Below are 26740 nucleotides of genomic sequence, written 5' to 3' on the forward strand. Positions count from 1 at the left end.
ACATCAACTCCAGTGTAAAGAACCACCGCAGCAACACAAACTCACAATGGCACCGTGGACAAAAGTGGGCATTATTTCATGCCACAGGGCGTGATTACATCTTGATCATGGACTATTACTCAAACTACCCTGAGGTACTGAAACTCCATGATCTCACGTCTTCATCTGTCATCAAGGTGTGCCAGGAGACATTCGAGCGTGGTGATGTCAGATAATGGTCCCTGCTTCGCGAGCTGGGAATGGAAAGAGTTCTCAGATGGCTACAGCTTTCGGCATGTAACATCCAGTCCGCGCTACCCACAGTCAAATGGGAAAGTGGAAAAGGGTTTCCACATTGTTAACCAATTTATTAGCAAGGCAACAGATTCAGGCTCGGACATCAACCTAACGCTGTTGTCCTACCGAGCAACCCCATTGAGCTCAGGACTGTCGCCAGCGCAGATGCTCTTCGGCGGGGACATCCGGACAACCCTCCCGGCGATTCAATTCCGAGACCCCGATAATGCTCTGGTACTCGACAAAATGCGGGTACTACGGTCCAATCAAAAACAATATTACCATCAACATGTGATCCCACTCAAGCCACTGAACATGGGCGACATCGTCAGGATCAAGGACCCAGAAGGCGGATGGTCTGAGCCAGCCACCGTGATCAGGCAAGAGGCACTGCGGTCCTACATTGTCAAGTCGGCGGTGGGAGTACTCTTTCGCCGTAACCGCCGGGATCTGTTAATGCTTCGGCCTACAACGCCGGTGTTTCCCACACTGGACTTGACCAAGTCCATTAGTCCACAGGATGTTCCTCGCCACACAATACTCTTGATGACATCAAACCGTCATCCCCACCACCACCGTTAAGACGCTCAGCAGAAGCCGTAAGGCACCCGACTGGCTAGATTTGTAACGACACTTCAACACACCCACAAGACAAATATGAACATTTCTCATGATAGACTCATAATACTGTTAATTGTTTCTGTATTACTTTATCATTTTCACAGTGTGCAGATTTGTTTATTCTCACCACTTGTTATGACTAGTTTTCTTGAGGCCAGTCTAGAAAACATATCAAGTAAAAAGGGGGGGATGTAGTGATTTGTACATACATCGGCACATACACCAGGGACTGCAGCACAGATGTGACAGCCACAGCATCACTAGAGGGAGCATCAGAGACGGGTATAAAGGGTCGAGCCCAAGGCAGGATCCGCCTCTTTGAGAAGCACAGAGCTAGGGAACAGCAGCACACAGGGATAGCTTAGCATAGGGTGATTTAACAGTTTGGATCAGGAATTGGCTAGCTGGAAGAAGACAAAGGGTGGTGGTTGATGGGAAATGTTCAGACTGGAGTCCAGTTACTAGTGGTGTACCACAAGGATCTGTTTTGGGGCCGCCGCTGTTTGTCATTTTTATAAATGACCTGGAGGAGGTCGTAGAAGGATGGGTGAGTAAATTTGCAGAAGACACTAAAGTCGGTGGAGTTGTGGACAGTGCGGATGTTACAAGTTACAGAGGGACATAGATAAGCTGCAGCGCTGGGCTGAGAGGTGGCAAATGGAGTTCAATGCAGAAAAGTGTGAGATGATTCATTTTGGAAGGATTAACAGGAAGACAGAGTACTGGGCTAATGGTAAGATTTTTGGCAGTGTGGATGAGCAGAGAGATCTCGGTGTCCATGTACATAGATCCCTGAAAGTTGCCACCCAGGTTGAGAGGGTTGTTAAGAAGGCGTACGGTGTGTTAGCTTTTATTGGTAGAGGGATTGAGTTTCGAAGCCATGAGGTCATGTTGCAGCTGTACAAAACTCTGGTGCGGCGGCATTTGGAGTATTGCTTGCAATTCTGGTCGCCACATTATAGGAAGGATGTGGAAGCATTGAAAAGGGTGCAGAGAAGATTTACCAGAATGTTGCCTGTTATGGAGGAAAAATCTTATGACGAAAGGCCGAGGGACTTGAGGCTGTTTTCGTTAGAGAGACGAAGGTTAAGAGGTGACTTAATTGAGGCAGACAAGATGATCAGAGGATTGGATAGGGCGGACAGTGAGAGCCTTCTTTCTCGGATGGTGATGTCTAGCACGAGGGGACATAGCTTTAAATTGAGGGGAGATAGATATAAGACAGATGTCAGAGGTAGGTTCTTTACTCAGAGAGTAGTAAGGGCGTGGAATGCCCTGCCTGCAACAGTAGTGGACTCGCCAATACTAAGGGCATTCAAATGGTCATTGGATAGACATATGGACGATAAGGGAATAGTGTAGATGGGCTTTAGAGTGGTTTCACAGGTCGGCGCAACATCGAGGGCCGAAGGGCCTGTACTGCGCTGTAATGTTCTATGTTCTATAGGCAGTTTACCTTAGTTTCACTGGTGATACCTCTTTACTGTTTTACATCTAGTTGAGCTCTGGAAGCAAAACAAACCCTTTGAATAAAGTGTTAGTGTTAACTGTAAGTCTACAGTCGTTCTTCAGAATTAGAGAATAACATAAGGATAGCAACCGTAGGGTCGCTTGAAAGGGGCAAAAGTTGTGGCAAAGTGCATTCTTTAAACTACAGACATGAAAAAGAGCAGCAAAAAAGTTTCAAAAACAATTCTCCGAATGGGGTGCGTATGAACCGCAGCAGGGCAAGAATGGGTGGAATCCCCGGGTAGGGCGGTGACCAGTGCCATTGCTCCACTACCCGAGCTTGGCTGACCAAATGTATAGGGGGACCTCAGGGAGGGCGGGGATAAGTGCTGTTACTCCACTGCCTGCGTGACCTTCCTAGAGCGGTAAGAATTTGGAAATAAATGGGCTCCAACAAACTTGTTTCCTTAACTGCCATGTGGCGTCAGAAGAGTAGTTAGTACTGTATCAAGAAATTATCCGTGAGGCTGACACACAAAATCGTACAAGAGAGAACATACAACATTTAAAACCAAACTAAAGAAGAAAAGCGGGCAGGTTCCATCAGAGTATAGGACACCGTAAATCTCTTTTTTTTAAAAAAATGTTTATTCAGAATTTTTCAACAAAAAATTTCAACCATTCAAATCCCCCCCCCCCCCGTAACAAAAAGAAAGAAAAAAGTAACAGAGCAAGACATAAACATATCAATCCAACATAATACAGAACTTGTATAATGGGTACCTCCCGCACATATTGACTTTCCCATATGTTTATGTTTTTCCTTTCTCAAGTGCCCCTAGGAAAAAACCCTTTCCCCGCCCACCCTTATACCCCCCTCGAAAGAAACACCCCCCCTCCTCTCCCCTCCCACCCTGGGATGCTGCTGCTGCTGACCTACCTTCATCTAACGCTCCGCGAGATAGTCTAGGAACGGTTGCCGCCGCCTGAAGAACCCCTGCGCAGACCCTCTCAAGGCAAACTTTATCCTCTCCAGCTTGAAGAACCCTGCCATGTCGTTTATCCAGGCTTCCACACTGGGGGGCTTCACATCTTTCCACAATAGCAAGATCCTCCGCCGGGGTACCAGGGACGCAAAGGCCAGGATACCGGCCTCTTTCGCCTCCTGCACTCCCGGCTCGTCCGCCACTCTAATTAGTGCTAGCCCCCAACTTGGCTTGACCTGGACTTTCACCACCTTAGACATAGTCCTCGCAACACCCCTCCAGAACCCATCCAGTGCCGGGCACGACCAGAACATATGGGCGTGATTCGCCGGGCTTCCAGAGCACCTCCCACATCTGTCCTCCACCCCAAAGAACCTACTCAGCCTCGTCCCTGTCATATGCGCTCTGTGAATAACCTTAAACTGTATCAGGCTAAGCCTGGCACACGAGGAAGAGGAATTAACCCTACTTAGGGCATCAGCCCACAGAACCTCTTCAATCTCCTCCCCCAACTCCTCCTCACATTTGCCCTTCAGCTCCTCTACCAAAGCCTCCTCCTCTTCTTTCATCTCCTGATATATCGCCGACACCTTGCCCTCTCCGACCCATACCCCCAAAATCACCCTGTCCTGAATCCCCTGTGCCGGAAGCAACGGAAATTCCCTCACCTGCCGCCTCACACATGCCCTCACTTGCATGTACCTGAAAGCGTTTCCCGGGGGTAGCCCAAACTTCTCCTCCAGCGCCCCTAGGCTCGCAAACGTCCCATCGATGAACAGGTCCCCCATTCTTCTAATCCCTGCCCGATGCCAGCTCTGAAACCCCCCGTACATCCTTCCTGGGACAAACCGATGGTTATCTCTGATCGGGGACCACACCGAGGCTCCCATCACACCCCTGTGTCGTCTCCACTGCCCCCAGATCTTTAGCGTTGCCGCCACCACCGGACTCGTGGTGTACCTTGTCGGCGAGAGCGGCAGCGGTGCCGTCACCAGCGCCCCCAGGCTCGTTCCTTTGCAGGACGCCATCTCCAACCTCTTCCATGCCGCCCCCTCTCCCTCCATCGCCCACTTACAGATCATCGCCACGTTGGCTGCCCAATAGTAGCCACCCAGATTCGGCAAAGCCAGCCCTCTTTTATCTCTACTGCGCTCCAGAAACCCCCTCCTTACCCTCGGGGTCTTGTTTGCCCACACAAAACTCATAATGCTCCTGCCTACCCTCTTAAAAAAGGCCTTGGTTATCATAATTGGAAGGCACTGGAACACAAAAAGAAACCTCGGGAGGACCATCATTTTAATTGACTGTACTCTGCCCGCCAGTGAGAGTGGCAACATGTCCCATCGTTTGAAGTCCTCCTCCATCTGCTCCACCAGCCGCGTCAGATTAAGTTTATGCAGGGCCCCCCAACTCCTAGCTATTTGGATCCCCAAGTACCGAAAGCTCCTTTCCGTCCTCCTCAACGGTAGGTCGTCTATCTCTCTTCCCTGGTCCCCTGGATGCACCACAAAGAGCTCACTTTTCCCTACATTGAGCTTATAGCCCGAAAAGTCCCCAAACTCCCTTAGGATCTGCATGACCTCCACCATCCCCTCCACTGGATCTGCCACATACAACAACAGGTCGTCTGCATACAGCGACACTCGATGCTCCTCTCCCCCTCGGACCACCCCCCTCCATTTTCTGGACTCCCTTAATGCCATGGCCAAAGGTTCAATTGCTAATGCAAACAACAGGGGGCACCCCTGCCTCGTCCCTCGATACAGCCGAAAATACTCCGACCTCCGCCGATTCGTAACTACACTCGCCACCGGGGCTCTACATAGGAGCTTAATCCAACTGATAAACCCCTCCCCAAACCCAAACCTCCGCAACACTTCCCAGAGATACTCCCACTCTACTCAGTCAAAGGCCTTCTCCGCGTCCATAGCTGCCACTATCTCCGCCTCTCCCTCCACCGATGGCATCATTATCACGTTTAGGAGCCTCTGCACATTGGTGTTTAGCTGCCTGCCCTTTACAAATTCCGTCTGGTCCTCGTGAATCACCCCCAGGACACAGTCCTCAATCCTCGTAGCCAGCACTTTTGCCAGCAACTTAGCATCCACGTTAAGGAGCAAAATCGGCCTATACGACCCACATTGCAGTGGGTCCTTATCCCGCTTCAGGATCAAAGAGATCATCGCCTCAGACATTGTCGGGGGCAGGGTACCCCCCTCCCTTGCCTCATTGAAAGTCCTCACCAGCAACGGGGTTAACAGGCCTACGTACTTCCTGTAGAAGACACCGTAAATCTCAATCGGTTTCTGACTCTCATCATCTGGACACCTCAAGGTTCCATTCCAAAAAGGGTATCAAAGGGGTTACCATGGTGGGAGTCAGACGCGGAGTCATCACCATCTCCCGGGTGCCAAACTCGTGCCTGGAGTTTTCGTGCCACTGCGGCGTGTGCCGATGTGGGATCCATTTCGTCATTCCGTGTCAGACGACAGGAATTATCGCGGTGCCAATGTTTCAAGTTCCGTAGGGCGGTCGGGGCAAAGGGGGGTGTTGTCCACATCGTCGGGTGGAGGGTCAGGTTCCAGTGAGGGCAAATAAATCGTCTCGAAGGGGTTGAACATATCATGGTCGGTGTCTCTGGGGCTGTAGTGACTGGGACCTGGTCTGTGTGTCCATTGTTCGGGTCTCTCAGACGCGTCAGTTGTGCTGTCACTATCACCAGCCAAATCAAGCGTTAGGGTGAAATTTGATCCTGGGGGCGGGGTCAAGGTCATGTCTGTGGACGTGCTGTTGCTGCTGGGGGAGAGGGGGGATCGGGTTGTCAGTGGGCGGGTCTCCGTTGTCTGCCATCACCAATGAGAGGTGGTGCGAGTGGCTGCACTGCGTCCCATAAACCTCAAGCTGATTTACATGGAACCATCCTGACTTTCCTTTAGGATACGTTATTTTATAAACTGAGGGACTTACTTTGTCCGAGATTGAATAGGGTCCTGCAGATTTAAGGGAGAGGAATGAGCTGGGGTTGTATAAGGAGATCATGACTTGCTGTCCGACTGTATACTCTGACGGGTGTACCGTCTTATCAAAGCAGACCTTACTCTGTGTGGTAAACACCACTGGTCATATACTATGTGTATTACGGTACTGCCACTGTACTATAGTTAACACTGTAAATCCCAGCCTGCTGGCTCCTCCCAGCAGGCGCTGTATAAAATTGGATGCTCTCCTGCGCTGCTTCCATTCTGGTCCCAGCTGCAGGAGGCTCAACATCTCGTGCAATAAAGCCTCAATAGTTTCACCATTTCGTCTTGTGGTCAGTGATGGAACATCAGTTTATTGCACTAGAATTTTAGAGATAAACGTCTTAATCAAGCCTGACCGCCTGGAGCTGAACCCTCACGCAGCCGACGCCACATCCACATTCGTGCACTGGCTAGCCTGCTTTGAAGGATACCTCGGAGCATCCACAGAAGCCCTCTCAGACCCGCAGAAGCTCCAGATTCTCTACTCACGGGTGAGCCCACAAGTTTTCCCCCTCATTCGGGACGCGCTCACCTACACGGAAGCAATGGCCCTACTAAAAGGACAGTACATCAGGACTGTGAATCAGGTGTTCACCAGGCACCTCTTGGCCATGAGACGGCAACTCCCGGGGAGTCTCAGGATGATTTCTTGCGTGCTCTGCGGATACTTGGTAGGAACTGTAATTGCCAGGCAGTGTCGGCAGTCCAACACACAGAACTGCTGATCAGAGACGCCTATGTCACGGGCATTAAGTCTAATTACGTTCGGCAGCGGTTATTGGAAGGGGGTACGCTCGACCTTACAGAGACGGTGCAGCTCGCTAACTCCCTAGAAGTGGCCTCCCGCAATCTGGAGTCCTATACCTCTGACCGCGCGGCACCCTCGTGGGCATCATGGGCCCCACCATCTTCCGACCCAGGTACGCCGCAAGCCTGTGCCGCGTGGCAGCCAGCCAACTCCGGAGGACCCAAACGCTATTTTTGTGGTCAGAACAAGCACCCCAGTCAACACTGCCCAGCGCGGAGCGCGACCTGCAACGGGTGTGGCAGGAAGGGCCACTTCGTCCCCGTTGCCAGGCCCGATCGGTCGCTGCCGTTTCCAGGCCAGGGGCGCCGCCACCTTCACTGCCGCCCGCCATGTGCGGCCCGTGGGCGCTGCCATCTTGGATGTCGTCCGCCATGTGCGCCCAGTGGCGGCGCCATCTTGGACCGCGCCTCTTCGGCTCCATCTTGGACCGCGCCTCAGGACCCCTGCTCGCCCGGCTGTTCGCGGCCTGCAGATACCTCCACCACCACCGATTAGAACAAAGAACAAAGAAAACTTACAGCACAGGAACAGGCCTTTCGGCCCTCCAAGCCTGCACCGATTCAGATCCTCTATCTAAAACTGTCGCCTATTTTCTGAGGATCTGTATCCCTCTGCTCCCTGCCCATTCATGTATCTGTCTAGATACATCTTAAATGACGCTATCGTGCCCGCCTCCAACAATTTCACCGGCAATGCATTCCAAGCACCAACCACCCTCTGCGTAAAGAACTTTCCACCTATATCTCCCTGAAACTTTTCCCCTCTCACCTTGAACTCGTGACTAGTAATTGAGTGCCCCACTCTGGGAAAATGCTTCTTGCTATCCACCCTGTCTATACAACAACTCCCAACATCTTCCGCAGTTCGCCTCCATCACCCCCGATCAGTCTCGGCCCCGCAACCTCGCGACCGCTACGGCGACTGTAAGGATCAATGGGCATGAGACGACCTGCCTCTTCGACTCCTGGAGCACAGAGAGTTTCATCCACCCTTCTACGGTAAGACGCTGCTCCCTCCCGGTCCTCCCCGTCACCCAGAAAATCTCCCTGGCCTCCAGATCCCATTCCTTGCAAATCCAGGGGTACTGCGTCGCGACCATCTCTGTACAGGGCATACAGTGCAGCAACTTCAGACTCTACGTCCTCCCCCATCTCTGTGCTGCCCTGTTACTAGGTCTCGATTTTCAGTGCCCCCCTCCCCTCACCATCTGTGGCCTCCCATGCATATCTGACATGATCAATCGGATTGCGCAGTATCGAGTCTTCTCCACAGTTGACTTGAAGTCCGTCTATCACCATAAGAACATAAGAACTAGGAGCAGGAGTAGGCCATCTGGCCCCTCGAGCCTGCTCCACCATTCAATGAGATCATGGCTGATCTTTTTTGGACTCAGCTCCACTTTCCGGCCCAAAAACCATCACCCTTAATCCCTTTATTCTTCAAAAAACTATCTATCTTTATCTTAAAAACATTTAATGAAGGAGCCTCTACTGCTTCACTGGGCAAGGAATTCCATAGACTCACAACCCTTTGGGTGAAGAAGATCCTCCTAAACTCAGTCCTAAATCTACTTCCGCTTATTTTGAGGCTATGCCCCCTAGTTCTGCTTTCACCCGCCAGTGGAAACAACCTGCTCGCATCTATCCTATCTATTCCCTTCATAATCTTATATGTTTCTATAAGATCCCCCCTCATCCTTCTAAATTCCAACGAGTACAGTCCCAGTCTACTCAACCTCTCCTCGTACTCCAACCCCTTCAGCTCTGGGATTAACCTAGTGAATCTCCTCTGCACGCCCTCCAGTGCCAGTACGTCCTTTCTCAAGTAAGGAGACCAAAACTGAACACAATACTCCAGGTGTGGCCTCACTAACACCTTATACAATTGCAGCATAACCTCCCTAGTCTTAAATTCCATCCCTCTAGCAATGAAGGGCAAAATTCCATTTGCCTTCTTAATCACCTGTAAACCAACTTTTTGCGACTCATGCACTAGCACACCCAGGTCTCTCTACACAGCAGCATGTTTTAATATTTTATCATTTAAATAATAATCCCTCTTGCTGTTATTCCTACCAAAATGGATCACATTTGTCAACATTGTATTCCATCTGCCAGACCCTAGCCCATTCACTTAGCCTATCCAAATCCCTCTGCAGACTTCCAGTATCCTCTGCACTTTAAGCTTTACCACTTATCTTAGTGTCGTCTGCAAACTTGGACACATTGCCCTTGGTCCCCAACTCCAAATCATCTATGTAAATTGTGAACAGTTGTGGGCCCAACACTGATCCCTGAGGGACACCACTAGCTACTGATTGCCAACCAGAGAAACACCCATTAATCCCCACTCTCTGCTTTCTATTAATTAACCAATCCTCTATCCATGCTACTACTTTCCCCTTAATGCCATGCATCTTTATCTTATGCAGCAACCTTTTGTGTGGCACCTTGTCAAAGGCTTTTTGGAAATCCAGATATACCACATCCATTGGCTCCTCGTTATCTACCGCACTGTTAATGTCCTCAAAAAATTCCACTAAATTAGTTAGGCACGACCTGCCCTTTATGAACCCATGCTGCGTCTGCCCAATGGGACAATTTCCATCCAGATGCCTCGCTATTTCTTCCTTGATGATAGATTCCAGCATCTTCCCTACTACCGAAGTTAAGCTCACTGGCCTATAATTACCCGCTTTCTGCCTCCCTCCTTTTTTAAACAGTGGTGTCACATTTGCTAATTTCCAATCCGCCGGGACCACCCCAGAGTCTAGTGAATTTTGGTAAATTATCACTAGTGCATTTGCAATTTCCCTAGCCATCTCTTTTAGCACTCTGGGATGCATTCCATCAGGTCCAGGAGACTTGCCTACCTTTAGCCCCATTAGCTTGCCCATCACTACCTCCTTGGTGATAACAATCCTCTCAAGGTCCTCACCTGTCATAGCCTCATTTCCATCAGTCACTGGCATGTTATTTGTGTCTTCCACTGTGAAGACCGACCCAAAAATCCTGTTCAGTTCCTCAGCCATTTCCTCATCTCCCATTATTAAATCTCCCTTCTCATCCTCAAAGGACCAATATTTACCTCAGCCACTCTTTTTTGTTTTATATATTTGTAGAAACCTTTACTATCTGTTTTTATATTCTGAGCAAGTTTACTCTCATAATCTATCTTACTCTTCTTTATAGCTTTTTTAGTAGCTTTCTGTTGCCCCCTAAAGATTTCCCAGTCCACTAGTCTCCCACTGATCTTTGCTACTTTGTATGTTTTTTCCTTCAATTTGATACTCTCCCTTATTTCCTTAGATATCCACGGTCGATTTTCCCTCTTTTTACTGTCCTTCCTTTTTGTTGGTATAAACCTTTGTGAGCACTGTGAAAAATCGCTTGGAAGGTTCTCCACTGTTCCTCAACTGTTTCACCATAAAGTGTTTGTTCCCTGTCTACCTTAGCTAGTTCTTCTCTCATCCCATTGTAATCTCCTTTGTTTAAGCACAAAACACTAGTGCTTGATTTTACCTTCTCACCTTCCATCTGTATTTTAAATTCCACCATATTGTGATCGCTCCTTCCGAGAGGATCACTAACTATGAGATCCTGAATCAATCCTGTCTCATTACACAGGACCAAATCTAGGACCGCTTGTTCCCTCGTAGGTTCCATTACATACTGTTCTAGGAAACTATCGCGGATACATTCTATAAACTGCTCCTCAAAGCTGCCTTGACCGACCTGGTTAAACCAATCGACATGTAGATTAAAGTCCCCCATGATAACTGCTGTACCATTTCTACATGCATCAGTTATTTCTTTGTTTATTGCCTGCCCCACCATAATGTTACTATTTGGTGGCCTATAGACTACTCCTATCAGTGACTTTTTCGCCTTACTATTCCTGATTTCCACCCAAATGGATTCAACCTTATCCTCCATAGCACCGATGTCATCCCTTACTGTTGCCCGGATGTCATCCTTAAATAACAGAGCTACACCACCTCCCTTACCATCCACTCTGTCCTTCCAAATAGTTTGATACCCTCCGATATTTAACTCCCAGTCGTGACCATCCTTTAACCATGTTTCAGTAATGGCCACTAAATCATAGTCATTCATTTGCGCCATCAACTCATTTACCTTATTCCGAATACTACGAGCATTCAGGTAAAATACACTTATGTTGGCTTTTTTACCTCTGTTCTGAATCTGAACACCTCGATCAGTAACCTCTCCTAAGTTATATTTCCTCTTAACCTTTCTCCTAATTTTCCTTGTCGTTGAACCCATATCCTCATGTAACAACCTGCTGCGTCGCTTACCATTAATGTTTTCACTTCCCGTTTTATTCCTTTTAGTATTCCTGGTCCTATTCACTGAGCTCCCCTTAGTCACTGTACCTTGTACTGTCGCCCTTTTTGATTTTTGACTATGGCTTCTCTGCCTTACACTTTCCCCCTTACTGCCTTTTGTTTCTGTCCCTGTTTTACTACCTTCCAACTTCCTGCATCAGTTCCCATCCCCCTGCCACATTAGTTTAAACTCTCCCCAACAGCTCTAGCAAACACCCCACCTAGGACATCAGTTCCAGTCCTGCCCAGGTGCAGACCGTCTGGTTTGTACTGGTCCCACCTCCCCCAGAACCGGTTCCAATGTACCAGGAATTTGAATCCCTCCCTCTTGCATCATCTCTCGAGCCACGCATTCATCCTCTCTATCCTGATATTCCTACTCTGACTAGCTCATGGCACTGGTAGCAATCCTGAGATTACTACCTTTGAGGTCCTACTTTTTAGTTTAACTCCTAACACCCTAAATTCAGCTTGTAGGACCTCGTCCCGTTTTTTACCTATATCGTTGGTGCCTATGTGCACCACAACAGCTGGCTGTTCACCCTCCCCCCCCAGAATGTCCTGCAGCCGCTCCAAGACATCCCTGACCCTTGCAAAAGGGAGGCAACATACCATCCTGGAGTCTCGATTGCGTCCGCAGAACCGCCTGTCTATTCCCCTTACAATTTAGTCCCCTATCATTATAGCCTGCCATTCTTCTTCCTGCCCAGCTGCGCAGCAGAGCCAGCCACGGTGCCATGAACCTGGCTGCTGCTGCCTTCCCCTGGTGAGCCATCTCCCTCAACAGTATCCAAAGCGGTATATTTGTTTTGCAGGGAGATGACCGCAGAGGACACCTGCACTGCCTTCCTACTCTTGCTCTGTTTTTTGGTCACCCATTTTCTATCTCCCTCAGTACCTTTCACCTGCGGTGTGACCAACTCGCTAAACGTGCTATCCACGACGTCCTCAGCATCGCGGATGCTCCAAAGTGAGTCCATCCGCAGCTCCAGAGCTGTCAAGCGGTCTAACAGGCGCTGCAACTGGACACACTTCTTGCACGTGAAGGAGCCAGGGACAGTGGACGTGTCCCTGAGCTCCCACATCGCACACGAGGGGCATGACACGGGTCTGAGATCTCCTGCCATGTCTTAAACCTTCGGTTAACTTCAACAATTACAATTTCCCCACCAAAATTAAATAAATAAATAAACAACGAAGAAAAAATAAATAAATCTACCAATGACAAGAAACAGAAAAACAGAAACACTACTTACCAGTCACTTACCAGGGATACCAGTCACTTACCAGATCCCCATCCGCCCGGAGGACGGCCAATACACTGCATTCGAAGCAGATGGCCGCCTCTATCACTTCCTTAGAGTTCCATTCGGCGTCACCAATGGGGTCTCGGTCTTCCAGCGAGAGATGGGCCGAATGGTTGACCAATACGGGCTGCGGGCCACGTTCCCGTACCTAGATCATGTCACCATCTGCAGCCACGACCATCAGGTCCATGACGCGAATCTCCAGAAGTTCCTCCATACCGCCAAACTCCTTAACCTCACCTACAATAAGGAGAAATGCGTTTTCTGCACCACCCGCTTAGCCATTCTTGGCTATGTTGTGGAAAATGGAGTCCTAGGGCCCGATCCCGACCGCATGCGCCCCCTCCTGGAACTCCCCCTCCCCCACTGCCCCAAGGCCCTGAAACGATGCCTGGGGTTCTTCTCATATTACGCCCAGTGGGTCCCTAATTATGCGGACATAGCCCGCCCACTCATCAAGTCAGCAGCTTTTCCCCTGACAGCTGAGGCCTGCCGGGCCTTCAACCACATCAAGGCAGACATCGCCAAAGCCACGATGCACGCGGTCGACGAGACCCTCCCCTTTCAGGTGGAGAGCGATGCATCGGACTTGGCTCTGGCCGTCACCCTCAACCAGGCAGGCAGACCTGTGGCTTTCTTTTCCCGCACCCTTCATGCCTCTGACATTCGGCATTCCTCTGTCGAAAAGGAGGCCCAAGCCATTGTGGAAGCTGTGCGACATTGGCGGCATTACCTGGCCGGCATGAGATTCACTCTCCTCACTGACCAATGGTCGGTTGCCTTCATGTTTAGCAATACACAGCGGGGCAAGATCAAGAACGACAAGATCTTGAGGTGGAGGTTCGAGCTCTCCACCTATAACTATGAGATCTTGTATCGCCCGGGGAAGCTCAATGAGCCTCCAGATCCCCTATCCCGTGGTACATGTGCCAGCGCACAAGTGGACCGACTCCGGGCTCTCCACAATGACCTCTGCCACCTGGGGGTCACCCGGTTCTAACATTTTATCAAGGCCCACAACCTGCCCTACTCCATCGAGGAGGTCAGGACCGTGACCAGGGACTGCGAAGTCCGCGCGGAGTGCAAGCCGCACTTCTACCGGACAGATAGAGTGCATCTGGTGAAGGCCTCCCATCCCTTTGAGCGCCTCAGCATGGACTTCAAAGGGGCCCTCCCCTCCACTGACCGCAACGTTTATTTTCTCAATATAATTGATGAGTACACCCGTTTCCCATTCGCCATCCCATGCCCCGACATGATGTCTGCCACGGTCATCAAGGCCCGACACAGCATCTTCACCTTGTTCGGTTTCCCCACCTACATCCATAGCGATTGGGGATCCTCCTTCATGAGTGATGAGCTGCATCAGTTCCTGCTCAACAAGGGCATCGCCTTGAGCAGGATGACCAGTTACAACCCCCGGGGAAATGGGCAGGTAGAGAGGGAGAACGGGACGGTCTAGAAGGCCGTCCTGCTGGCCCTTTGGTTCTAGGAATCTCCCGGTCTCTCGCTGGCAGGAGGTCCTCCCCGACGCGCTCCACTCCATCCGGTCGCTCCTGTGCACCGCCACTAATGAGACCCCTCACGAACGTGTGTTTGCCTTCCCTAGGAAGTCCACCTCCAGGGTCTCACTCCCAACCTGGCTGACAGTTCCTGGGCCCGTCCTCCCCCAGAAGCATGCGAGGAGTCATAAATCGGATCCCCTGGTCGAAAAAGCCCTCATCCTCCATGGGAACCCACAGTACGCCTACGTGGCACACCATGATGGGCGACAGGATACAGTCTCCCTCCGGGACCTGGCACCCGCTGGGTCCACACCCACAACCCCCGACCTGATACCGCTTCCCCCCCCTCCGGTTGCCTCCCTCGCCCCTGCGCCGCCCACCCTCCCACCAGCGAACCTCACCGCAGCCCCCACCCCAACAGCATCCGTCCCCTCACCGGATCCACTGCTGGGTGAAGAAGGAGAGGACAACACGCTCCCGGAGTCGCAGGTACCCACATCGGCGCCCACACAATAACCAGGACTGAGGCGATCGCAACGGCGGGTCACAGCCCCCGACAGACTCAACCTGTAACGTTGTTTTTCACCCCCGCTGAACCTTTTTTAAACAGGGGGTGAATGTGGTAATAACCACTGGTCACACACTACGTGTACTACGGTACTGCCACTGTACCACAGTTAACACAGTAGATCCCAGCCCTCTGGCTCCTCCCAGCAGGCGATGTATAAAAGTGTATGCTCTCGTGCGCTGCTCCCATTCTGCTCCCATTCTGGTTTCAGCTGCATCTAGTGCAATAAAGTCTCAATGGTTTCACAATTTGTCTCATGGTCATTGATGGTACATCACTCTGCTTTCGTTTAGCGCCTAGTCGAACAGCTGCAGTGAGCTGTGCCGCTTTAATATTCTCTAACATGTGCTGGACTGCTTTCTCATGGGTCAGGGCGGTGACTGCAGGGTTGGCCAAATTAAGTCCAAATAAATACTCGGTACCCTTCATGGGTCGTCCGGTCATGAGGGTATGGGGGGTATAACCTGTCGAACTCGACACCATGTTTCTAATAAACATCAGTCCGAATGGGAGCACTGTGTCCCATGTCGTGTTGTGCTGCTGCACCATTTTTCTATGTGTGGCCTTTAGTGTCTGATTCATGCATTCCACAATGCCGCTGGACTGCGGGTGATACGCAATGTGGAACTTTTGCTTTATACCAAAAATTATCATGACATTTTTCATGACCCTGCCTGTAAAGTGCGAACCTTGGTCTGACTCAATACTACGGGGGAGTCCCCATCTGGTGAAAATTTGCTCGGTTAGAATCTTTGCCGTGACCGTGGCTGTATTTGTCCTCAAGGGGAAAGCTTTGACCCATTTCGTAAATGTGTCGATTACAACCAACACATATTTGTATCCATTTCTGCAGGTGGGAAGGGGACCAATATAGTCTAACTGTAAGGTTGTCCATGGGCCATTTACAGGGCGGGTGTGACATAGCTGGGCCTTTTTTCGCATATCTGTCCGGGTTGTTTTGTGCACATATCAAGCAATTTTCAACGTAATGGGATACATCAGTTTTTAAATCAGGCCACCAGCAGGGAGGTCTGAGGTGGGCAAGGGTGGATTCTATCCCTTGGTGTCCATGTCCATCATGAAATTTACAAATCATCTCATTCCTGTCCTGGGTGGGGACTACATAAATGCCATCTTTTAAAACGATTCCCTCATGGATCATTAAAGAATTTTAAAACTTTTCGTAGGGCGCTGGGAAGTTTCCTTTTCAAGTTTCCTTCAATGTCTCGTCGTCCTTCTGTGCTTGGGCTAAGTCTTGAGCTTCAGTCTTGGGCTTCAGGCTGTGAGACCTGAACTTCGTGTACTGGGGCAGTCTCGGGGGGTTGCCATAGGTGGCCATGTCGTGAGCCTGCCTTCGCTAGGTCGCCTGCTTTCACATTACCGGGTGGGGAGGAACGATAGTGACTTCTAATTTTAACGATGCCATATTTCCTGCCTTTAGCTGTCTGAAGGATATGTGTGAGCAGTGGGGCTGAGGGTAGAGGTTTTCCGTCGGCCGAAATAAATCCTCTTGATTCCCACAGGGGTAGGAATTCTGTTAGGCTGTTGCAGACGTACAAACTGCTGGGGTCAGGAATGGATCGGGGTGCTGGACAATGTAAGCAATGGCTGCTAACTCGGCTGCCTGCGAACCTAAGTGTCCAGGCAACTTTAAAGCGATCTCTTCTGAAGCACATCCCTGTGTGTCCTCTACATAAATACCACATCCTGTGATTCGTTGTCCATCAAGGACTGTGGAGGAGCCATCTACATAAATTCTCAAAGCTTTGTCTGTGAGCTGGGGCGTCTGTGGTCGGGTGCCTGTCTTTTTCGGTACCGACTTACGAACAAAGGGGCCTGTGCTGTGCTTGGGGGCTATGATTTCGCACTCATGTGGGGTTCCTGTATAGTGCAAATTATCGGCCAGAAACGTGTGCGTTTTTGTCCGTTTTACGGTAATGTCGCATCCATGTAGTAGTCTGGTCCATCGCGCTGCTTGAATTTGGCTTACTGTGCCGTCTTTTAGTTTGCCATCCAATAAAAGCTGTGTCGGGGTGTGCTCGGTCAAAATGGTTATGGGGTTGAGTCCGATTATATACGAGAAGTACTGTACCGCCCAGAAAACTGCTAGTAGGTGCCTTTCGCAGGCTGAAAATCACTGCTCTACTGGATCTAAAACTCGTGAGGCATAGGCTACAGGTCCTGCAGGAGTACGACCGACAGGGTTCGGTCGGTGGTCGCTACCTCTCTCGCGTATGGGGAGTGTGGAACTGGGGCTTGCAAAGCGGGGGCTGTGCTTAGGGTGCGTTTCAACGCATCCGTGTGCTGTGGAAGCCATTTCCATGGGGCCTGTTTCTTTAGGAGCTCGGAAAGTGGGGCTGCTTTTGTGGCGAAACTGTCTATGTGGTTTCTACAATATCCAACCAGTCCTAAAAATGACCGGAGTTCTGTAACGTTTTGGGGCAAGGGCAATTTTACAATCGAGTCTCTGCGTTTATGTTCTATTTCATGCTTACCATGCGTGATGACCGTACCTAAATATGTGACATTTTCCTGGAGGATTTGGGCTTTCTTGGGGTTAATTTTGCATCCAATTGTTGTGAGTAGTCCTAATAATTCCGAAAGAAGCGAAATGTGCTCTTCCTTGGTGTCAGTCTGCAGGAGCAAGTCATCCACATACTGAACAAGGCACTCAGGGCGGAAAAATTTAGATAAGCCATTCACCAATTGTCTGTGGAAAATGGAGGGGGAGTTGTGGAAGCCTTGTGGAAGGCACATCCACGTGTACTGCTGTCTCTGGAAAGTGAACGCAAATTTATACTGGCATGCTTTGTCCAGTGGTATGGACCAAAAGCCATTGCTGATGTCCAATACCGTGAAAATTTTTGACTGGAGTCACTGTTTTAACATGGTCTCGGGACTCGTGGCAATGGTGGGGACTGCTAGTGGAGTCACTTTGTTCAATTCCCTATAATCGATGGTCAGTCGCCATGAACCATCTGATTTCCTTACTGGCCAAATCGGGGCATTGTTCGTCGATGCTACGGGTCTAATCACTCCTTGGTTCAATAAACTTTGGATTAATTTGGCTATCTCTCCCACGGCTTGCTGGGGAAAGCCGTATTGTTTCTGGGGCTTAGGATTCGGACCTGTAATGTTATCACTCCTGGGATTTTGCCGCAGTCGTGTTTGTGCTGGGCAAATTATGCTTTATGTCTTTTTTTTTTAAACAAACAATTTTATTGAGGTATTTTTTGCATTGTAAACAGCAAACATCAACGAAAAACCAACACTTCAACCAAACCATAGTGCACATACCCGCTCCTCTCCCATAGACACTACCTGCCTATTTATCCCTCCTACTCTACTCTAATCTCCCCTCTCCCCCCCCCGCCCCCCGCCTCCTGCTGACGTTCACTCTCCAGCGAAGAAGTCGATGAATGGTTGCCACCTTCAGGCGAACCCCAATACAGATCCCCTCAAGGCAAACTTGATTTTTTCCATACCCAGAAAATTTGACATGTCCGAAAGCCATAGTTCTGTCTTCGGGGGTTTTGAATCCCTCCATGCCAGTAGTATTCACTGCCAGGCTATCAGGGAAGCAAAGGCCAGGACATCGGCCTCTTTCTCCCCCTGGAATCCCGGGTCTTCCGAAACCCCAAAATTTGCCACCTCTGGACTCATCACCACCCTTGTTTTCAGCACCCGGGACATGACCCCCGCAAATCCCTCCCAGTACCCCCTAAGCTTAGGGCATGCCCAAAACATGTGAACGTGGTTCGCTGGTCCTCCCGCGCATCTAGTGCACTTGTCCTCTACCCCCAAAAATTTGCTCATCCGAGCCACCGTCATGTGGGCCCGGTGAACGACCTTAAACTGAATCAGGCTGAGCCTGGCACATGTTGCAGTTGAGTTTACCCAACTCAAGGCTTCTGCCCATACCCATCCTCCATCTCCCCGCCGAGCTCCTCCTCCCATTTGAGTTTCAGTTCCTCCGTCTGGGACTCTTCTCCCTTCATGAGCACCTTGTAAATATCTGAGACTCTACCCTCTCCTCCTTCTCCTCTAGAGACTATTCTGTCCTGGATCCCTATTGGTGGGAGGCGTGGGAAGGATGGGACCTGTCTGCGTACAAAGTCCCTCACCTGTAAGTACCTAAAGTCATTTCCCCTTTCCAGCCCAGCTTTCTCCTCCAACTCCCTCAAACTCGCAAAGTTCCCCTCCAGGAACATATTGCCCACCCTCCTCACCATCGCCCGCCGCCATGTTCGAAACCCTCCATCCATGTTCCCGGGGGCGAATCGATGGTTTTCACAAACTGGAGCCCAGACCGACGCATCCACCTCCCCTGCATGCTTTCTCCGCTGGCTCCAAATCCAAGTGGGTAGCACAGTAGCATTGTGGATAGCACAATTGCTTCACAGCTCCAGGGTCCCAGGTTCGATTCCGGCTTGGGTCACTGTCTGTGCGGAGTCTGCACATCCTCCCCGTGTGTGCGTGGGTTTCCTCCGGGTGCTCCGGTTTCCTCCCACAGTCCAAAGATGTGCAGGTTAGGTGGATTGGCCATGATAAATTGCCCTTAGTGTCCAAAATTGCCCTTAGTGTCCAAAATTTCCCTTAGTGTTGGGTGGGGTTACTGGGTTATGGGGATAGGGTGGAGGTGTTGACCTTGGGTATGGTGCTCTTTCCAAGACCCGGTGCAGACTCGATGGGCTGAATGGCCTCCTTCTGCACTGTAAATTCTATGATAATCTATGAAATCCGCAGTGTCGCCCCCACTACCGGGCTGGTGGAGTACCTGGCCGGCGCAAGCGGTGGGGGAGCCGTGACCAGGGCTGCCAAACTGGTGCCCCTGCATGAAGCCGCCTCCACCCGCTTCCAGATAGACCCCGTACCCACCATCCACTTCCTTATCATGGCTATGTTAGCCGCCCAGTAGTAGTTGATCAGATTCGGCAATGCCAGTCCCCCCTCGCTGCGGCTCCTTTCAAGCATCGCCTTCTTCACCCGCGGGGATTTTCCCGCCCAGACAAAGCTCATGATGATTTTGCCAGTCCTTTCGAAGAAGGACCGTGGGATAAAGATCGGGAGGCATTGGAAGATGAACAGGAATCTAGGGAGGATTGTCATCTTCACCGTCTGCACCCTCCCCGCAAGTGACAGCGGGAGTGCATCCCATCTCCGAAACTCCCTCTTCATTTGTTCCACCACTCTAGTCAAATTTAACTTATGTAACCTGCCCCAGTCTCGTGCCACCTGTATCCCCAAGTACCGAAAACTTTCCCCAACCAGCCTAAATGGCAGCTCCTTCAGTCTATTCTCCTGGCCCCTTGCCTGCACTACAAACATCTCACTTTCGGCCATATTTAATTTGTACCCTGAGAACCGGCCAAACGTCCTCAATGTTTCCAGTATATTTTCCATCCCGGCCAGTGGGTCCAACACGGACAGGAGCAGGTCATCCGCATAGAGAGAGACCCTGTGCCCGCCCCCCCCCCCCCCCCGCCCCCCCCTCCCGCTAGTCATTCCCTTCCACCCCTTTGCAGCTCTCAGCGCAATCGCCAACGATTCTATGGCCAGCGCGAACAGCAACGGGGAGAGTGGGCATCCCTGTCTGGTCCCGCGATGTAGCCTGAAGTAATCTTTTGGGGCCTGGTACAATAGTCTGACCCAATTAACCAGTCCCTCCCCGAACCCAAACCGTCCGAGTATCTCCCACAAATAGTCCCACTCCACCCGGTCGAAGGCCTTCTCAGCATCCATTACCACCACTACCTCCACCTCCTTGCCCGTCGGGGGCATCATAATCACATTAAGCAATCTTCTCAAGTTGACTGTCAGTTGCCTGCCTTTCACAAACCCTGTTTGGTCGTCCCCAATCACCTCCGGTACGCCGTCCTCAATTCTAATCGCCAGGACCTTGGCCAGGAGCTTGGCGTCCACATTGATCAGGGAGATTGGCCTGTATGACCCGCAGGATTCCAGGTCCTTGTCCCGCTTTAATATCAGCGAGATGGTGGCTTGCAACATCGTCGGAGGCAGGGTCCCTCTTGTCCCTCGCCTCATCAAAAACCCTAGTCAGGACCGGTCCCACTATCTCCGAGAAAATTTTGTAAAACTCTACTGGGTATCCATCTGGTCCTAGGGCTTTCCCCGACTGCATGGCCTTTCGGCCCCCCAGTATCACCTCTGCTCTAATCGGGGCCCACAGCCGTCCACGAGTCCCCTGCCTACTTTTGGGAGGTTAGTCCGTCCAGGAACCGTTTCATCTCCTCCCGCTCCTCCGGGGGTTCTGAAGTGTAAAGTTTACTATAAAAGTCCCGAAATACCTTATTCAGTCCTGACGGGTCCTCCATTCTGCTCCCCTTCCCGTCCACCACTCTACTTATTTCCCTGGCCGCCTCCCTCTTCCTGAGTTGCTGCGCTAGCAATCTGCTGGCCTTCTCCCCATGCTCATACACCACTCCCCTTGCCTTCCTAAGTTGTTCCACGGCCCTACTCGTGGATAGCACCCCCAGTTCCGCCTGCAGTCTCCGTCTTTCCCTGAGTAGGCCCTCCCCCGGGGACCCTGCATGCTCCTCGTCTATCCAGTGAATCTCCTTAACCAATCTATCCATTTCTGCACTGTCTGCCCTATCCCTGTGAGCCCGAATTGAGATCAGCTCCCCCCTCACTACTGCCTTCAGCGCCTCCCACAGAGTCGCTGCTGAAACCTCCCCCATATCGTTCACCTGCAAGTAATTTTGCATACACTTCCGCAGTCTCTCACATATCCCCTCCTCCGACAACAATGCTACGTCTAACCTCCATTGCGGGCGTTGGTAATTCGCCCCACCGACCTGCAGGTCCACCCAATGTGGGGCATGGTCCGAAATAGTGATTGCAGAGTATTCCGTATTCTTTACCTCCCCTACACAGTCCCTGCTCAAGATAAAGAAATTAATCCTAGAGTATACTTTATGAACATGCGAGTAGAACGAGTAGCCCCTTCCCGTCGGCTGTCTGGCTCTCCATGGGTCCACTGCCCCCATTTGCTCCATGAACCCTTTCAGCTCCCTTGCCATTACTGGGAGCCTACCCATTCTGGGACATGACCGGTCTAGCCCCGGGTCGAGGACCGTATTAAAGAGCCCATCATCAACTTGCGTGAGTCTAGGTCTGGGATCTTCCCCAGCACTCTTTTAATAAAGTCAGCGTCGTCCCAGTTCGGAGCATATATGTTCGCCAGCACCACTCTCCTCCCCTCCAGCTTGCCCCTTACCAAAAGGAATCTGCCCCCGCCGCCTGCAATTACGCCCTCCGCCTCAAATTGAACCCACTTATTGATCATAATTGCTACCCTCCTGGACTTAGAGTCCAAGCCCGAGTGGAAGACCTGGCTGATTCAGCCCTTCCTTAGCCTAGTCTGGTCCGACACTTTCAAATGTGTCTCTTGCAACATAATTACGTCCGCCTTCAGAGCCCGCAAGTGCGCGAACACACGTGCCCTTTTGACTGTCCCATTTAGTCCTCTGACATTCCAGGTGATCAGCCTGGTTGGGGGGCAAACCGCCCCCTCCCCACGCCGGTCAGCCATAACCTTTCTTGGGCCCGCCCCCGGCCCATGCACCAAGCCGCTCTTGGCTCGCCTCTTGGCCGCCTCCACCTCCAACCTCTCCATTACCTAATTCAGACTCCTCCCACGTCAGCAGAATAACTTCCCCCCCTCCCCCCCTAGCAACATCTCCCGATAGCCCCACCCCTGCCATCTACTGGCTGTATTCACACACCCCACCTGACTCCCTTGACTAGACAATCTGTTAGCCCGGTGATTCATCCCTCCGGCACCCACTTGTCTCACCCCCATTGTTTCCCCGACCTCATCGCCCCACTCCTCAACACACCATCCCCCACTCCGACCCACTGGAGCAGTCTCACTAAAATGGGAAAGATCAAACAAGATGGAAACATCAAACAGCACCGCGAGGCTGCTCCAGGTACAATACAGTTCCAGCTGTGTACACAGAAAAGTGTTAACCCACGTCCCTTTCTGAGCATTAATAAAATAGCAACACCGTACCCATATATCACCCACCCGAAACAAACATAAAAACCATAGACATAAAAAAAAACAACCAACATCTTCAATCCACATTGCTTACCGGCCACCTTTATGTTACAATGAAGGCTCCAGCACACCCAGAGAACACAACGAAAGGTACCAACAACAGCAGAAAAAAGAGAAAAGAAAAAAAAAGAGCATACGAGAGGGGGATCCCCTCCCCCCACCTCTCCCCACCGGGATCCCCACTGCAACACCCGCTCCTTCCCCACAAACCTGTGGAACCTGATTACCATCGGAGGGGGGGAGCCCCCGGACGCATCTGCCTCGCCTGTACTCTATGTGCCCCCTCCAGCTCCGGCGGTCGCAGAAAGGCGTCAGCCCCCATCAGCTGCATCAACAGGTCAGCCACAAATGCTGTGGCATTGGCTCCCTCCTCCCCCTCCGGGAGGCCGATGATCCTCAGATTTTGTCTGTGGGCTCTATTTTCCAGCTCCTCTACTCTGTCCAGCAGTCTTTTCTGTCTCTCCTTCAACCCATCGACTTCCAGCACAGCAATCGTCTGCGCATCCGCCTGATCCTCCACCGCCTCCCCCAGCTCCTTAACTTTTTCGTCCTGGGCATCCAATCTCTGGTTCAATTGATCCACTGCCTTCTGAAGTGGGTCCAAGTTATCCCGCTTCAACAACTCAAAACTGCTTTTTATCACCTGCAGCATGTTTTCCAGCGCTTGCTGGATCGCCGGATCCGAGGTCCGTAGGTCCGCCATCTTTGCTCCCGGGTCAGCGTCCCCTGCACCTTGCCTTTGTCCCTTCCTCTCCCATTTTCGCTGCTTTCTGCTCTCCCTCAGTTCCATGCAGCTCTGCCCGTTCCTCAGCACCTCTGTGGCCGTCTTTCCAGCGCTTCGCAATCCCGCAAAACCGGGGAACCAGGTCCTCAAATCCCGCTGGAGTGAGAGCCACCGAATGTACGGCTCACTCACTCATCGCCGCCACCGGAAGTCACTTTATGTCTTTTTAAGACCTCTCTAACTGTTTTGTCTGTGGTAATGGTTTGTGGATCAAACCAGTACTCTCCTACTGAGCTAATCCTGTGTGCATGGTCTACTACTGTGAGCATGGCGGGGGAGCGTGCTGCTCTGGTCATTTTCCATTTACATCTATTAACTGGGTCGAACGAAAGGTTGTGTGCACACATGAAATCTATGCCCAGGATGTGTTCCGCTGCCTGGGGTAAATCTACTAAAATGACCGAGTGTTTTGTTTTAATATTACTGAGCTGTACGTCCACAGGGGCTGTGATGTGTCCCTGTTGAAGGTGACCTGTAAAGCCATTAAGGGTAATGGTGTCCATAGTGGGCCATATATCTCTCTGGTACATGGTGGAGGAGTTTAACGTGGTTTGGGTCCCAAAGGAACTCTACTGAGTGTCCCTGGACTGTGCCTGCAACTACCGGTCTTCCGGACTTTTCCCAAAGGGTATCGCAGACCCAAGTTAGGGAGCCCGAACACCGTTAATCGGTGCCGTTTATGGCCAAATTATCTGCTTGAGTGCTAACACTGTGAATGGGTCTGGCATTGTTTCTACGGGGGGGGTGCATTTGTGTGCTGATTCCGTTGCTGCTTCAGGGGGGCATTGCATTCTTGGGCAGAATGGCCTTTGTGTCCGCAATTATTTTTTTTTTAAATAATATTTTATTGAACATTTTTGGTCAACCAACACAGTACATTGTGCATCCTTTACACAACATTGTAACAATACAGATAATAATGACCTTTTTTAAATTTAAACAAAAACAACAACAAATAAATAAATATTAAATAACAAAAAAATAAAAACTAGCCCTAATTGGCAACTGCCTTGTCTCAGGCCACCCCCCCCCCCATCCCCCCCCCCCCCCCCCAAGTCCTGGGCCGCTGCTGCTGCCTTCTTTGTTCTCCCCTATCTATCTTTCCGCAAGATATTCGACGAACGGTTGCCACCGCCTAGTAAACCCTTGAGCCGACCCCCTTAGGACGAACTTAATCCGCTCTAACTTTATGAACCCCGCCATATCATTTATCCAGGTCTCCACCCCCGGGGGCTTGGCTTCTTTCCACATTAGCAATATTCTGCGCCGGGCTACTAGGGACGCAAAGGCCAAAACATCGGCCTCTTTCGCCTCCTGCACTCCCGGCTCTTGTGCAACCCCAAATATAGCCAACCCCCAGCTTGGTTCGAACCGGACTCCTACTACTTTCGAAAGCACCTTTGTCACCCCCATCCAAAACCCCTGTAGTGCCGGGCATGACCAAAACATATGGGTATGATTCGCTGGGCTTCTCGAGCACCTCGCACACCTATCCTCCACCCCAAAAAATTTACTGAGCCGTGTTCCAGTCATATGTGCCCTGTGTAATACCTTAAACTGAATCAGGCTTAGCCTGGCGCACGAGGACGACGAGTTTACCCTGTTTAGGGCATCTGCCCACATCCCCTCCTCAATCTCCTCCCCTAGCTCTTCTTCCCATTTCCCTTTTAGTTCGTCCATCATAATCTCCCCTTCGTCTCTCATTTCCCTATATATATCCGACACCTTACCGTCCCCCACCCATTTCTTTGAGATGACTCTGTCCTGCACCTCTTGTGTCGGGAGCTGCGGGAATTCCCTCACCTGCTGCCTCGCAAAAGCCCTCAATTGCATGTACCTGAATGCATTCCCTTGGGGCAACCCATATTTCTCGGTCAGCGCTCCCAGACTCGCAAACTTCCCATCCACAAATAGATCTTTCAATTGCGTTATACCTGCTCTTTGCCACATTCCATATCCCCCATCCATTCCCCCCGGGGCAAACCTATGGTTGTTTCTTATCGGGGACCCCCCCAGTGCTCCGGTCTTTCCCCTATGTCGTCTCCACTGTTCCCAAATCTTCAGTGTAGCTACCACCACCGGACTCGTGGTATAGTTCCTTGGTGAGAACGGCAATGGGGCTGTCACCATAGCCTGCAGGCTGGTCCCCCTACAGGACGCCCTCTCTAATCTCTTCCACGCCGCTCCTTCCTCCTCTCCCATCCACTTACTCACCATTGAAATATTAGCGGCCCAATAATACTCACTTAGGCTCGGTAGTGCCAGCCCCCCCCTATCCCTACTACGTTGTAAGAATCCCTTCCTCACTCTCGGAGTCTTCCCGGCCCAAACAAAACCCATGATACTCTTTTCTATCCTTTTGAAAAAAGCCTTCGTGATCACCACCGGGAGACACTGAAACACAAAAAGGAATCTCGGGAGGACCACCATCTTAACTGCCTGCACCCTCCCTGCCATTGACAATGCTACCATATCCCATCTCTTGAAATCTTCCTCCATCTGTTCCACCAACCGCGTCAAATTTAGCCTGTGCAATGTGCCCCAATTCTTAGCTATCTGGATCCCCAGGTAACGAAAGTCTCTTGTTACCTTCCTCAACGGTAGGTCTTCTATTTCTCTACTCTGCTCCCCTGGATGCACCACAAACAGCTCACTCTTTCCCATGTTCAATTTATACCCTGAAAAATCCCCAAACTCCCCAAGTATCCGCATTATTTCTGGCATCCCCTCCGCTGGATCCGCCACATATAGTAGCAGATCATCCGCATATAAAGATACCCGGTGTTCTTCTCCTCCCCTAAGTATTCCCCTCCATCCCTTGGAACCTCTCAGCGCTATCGCCAGGGGCTCAATCGCCAGTGCAAACAGTAATGGGGACAGAGGACATCCCTGCCTTGTCCCTCTATGGAGCCGGAAATATGCCGATCCCCGTCCATTTGTGACCACACTCGCCACTGGGGCCCTATACAACAGCTGCAC

Source organism: Scyliorhinus torazame, chromosome 12, assembly GCF_047496885.1.
Source record: "Scyliorhinus torazame isolate Kashiwa2021f chromosome 12, sScyTor2.1, whole genome shotgun sequence".
Taxonomy (NCBI): Eukaryota; Metazoa; Chordata; class Chondrichthyes; order Carcharhiniformes; family Scyliorhinidae; genus Scyliorhinus; species Scyliorhinus torazame.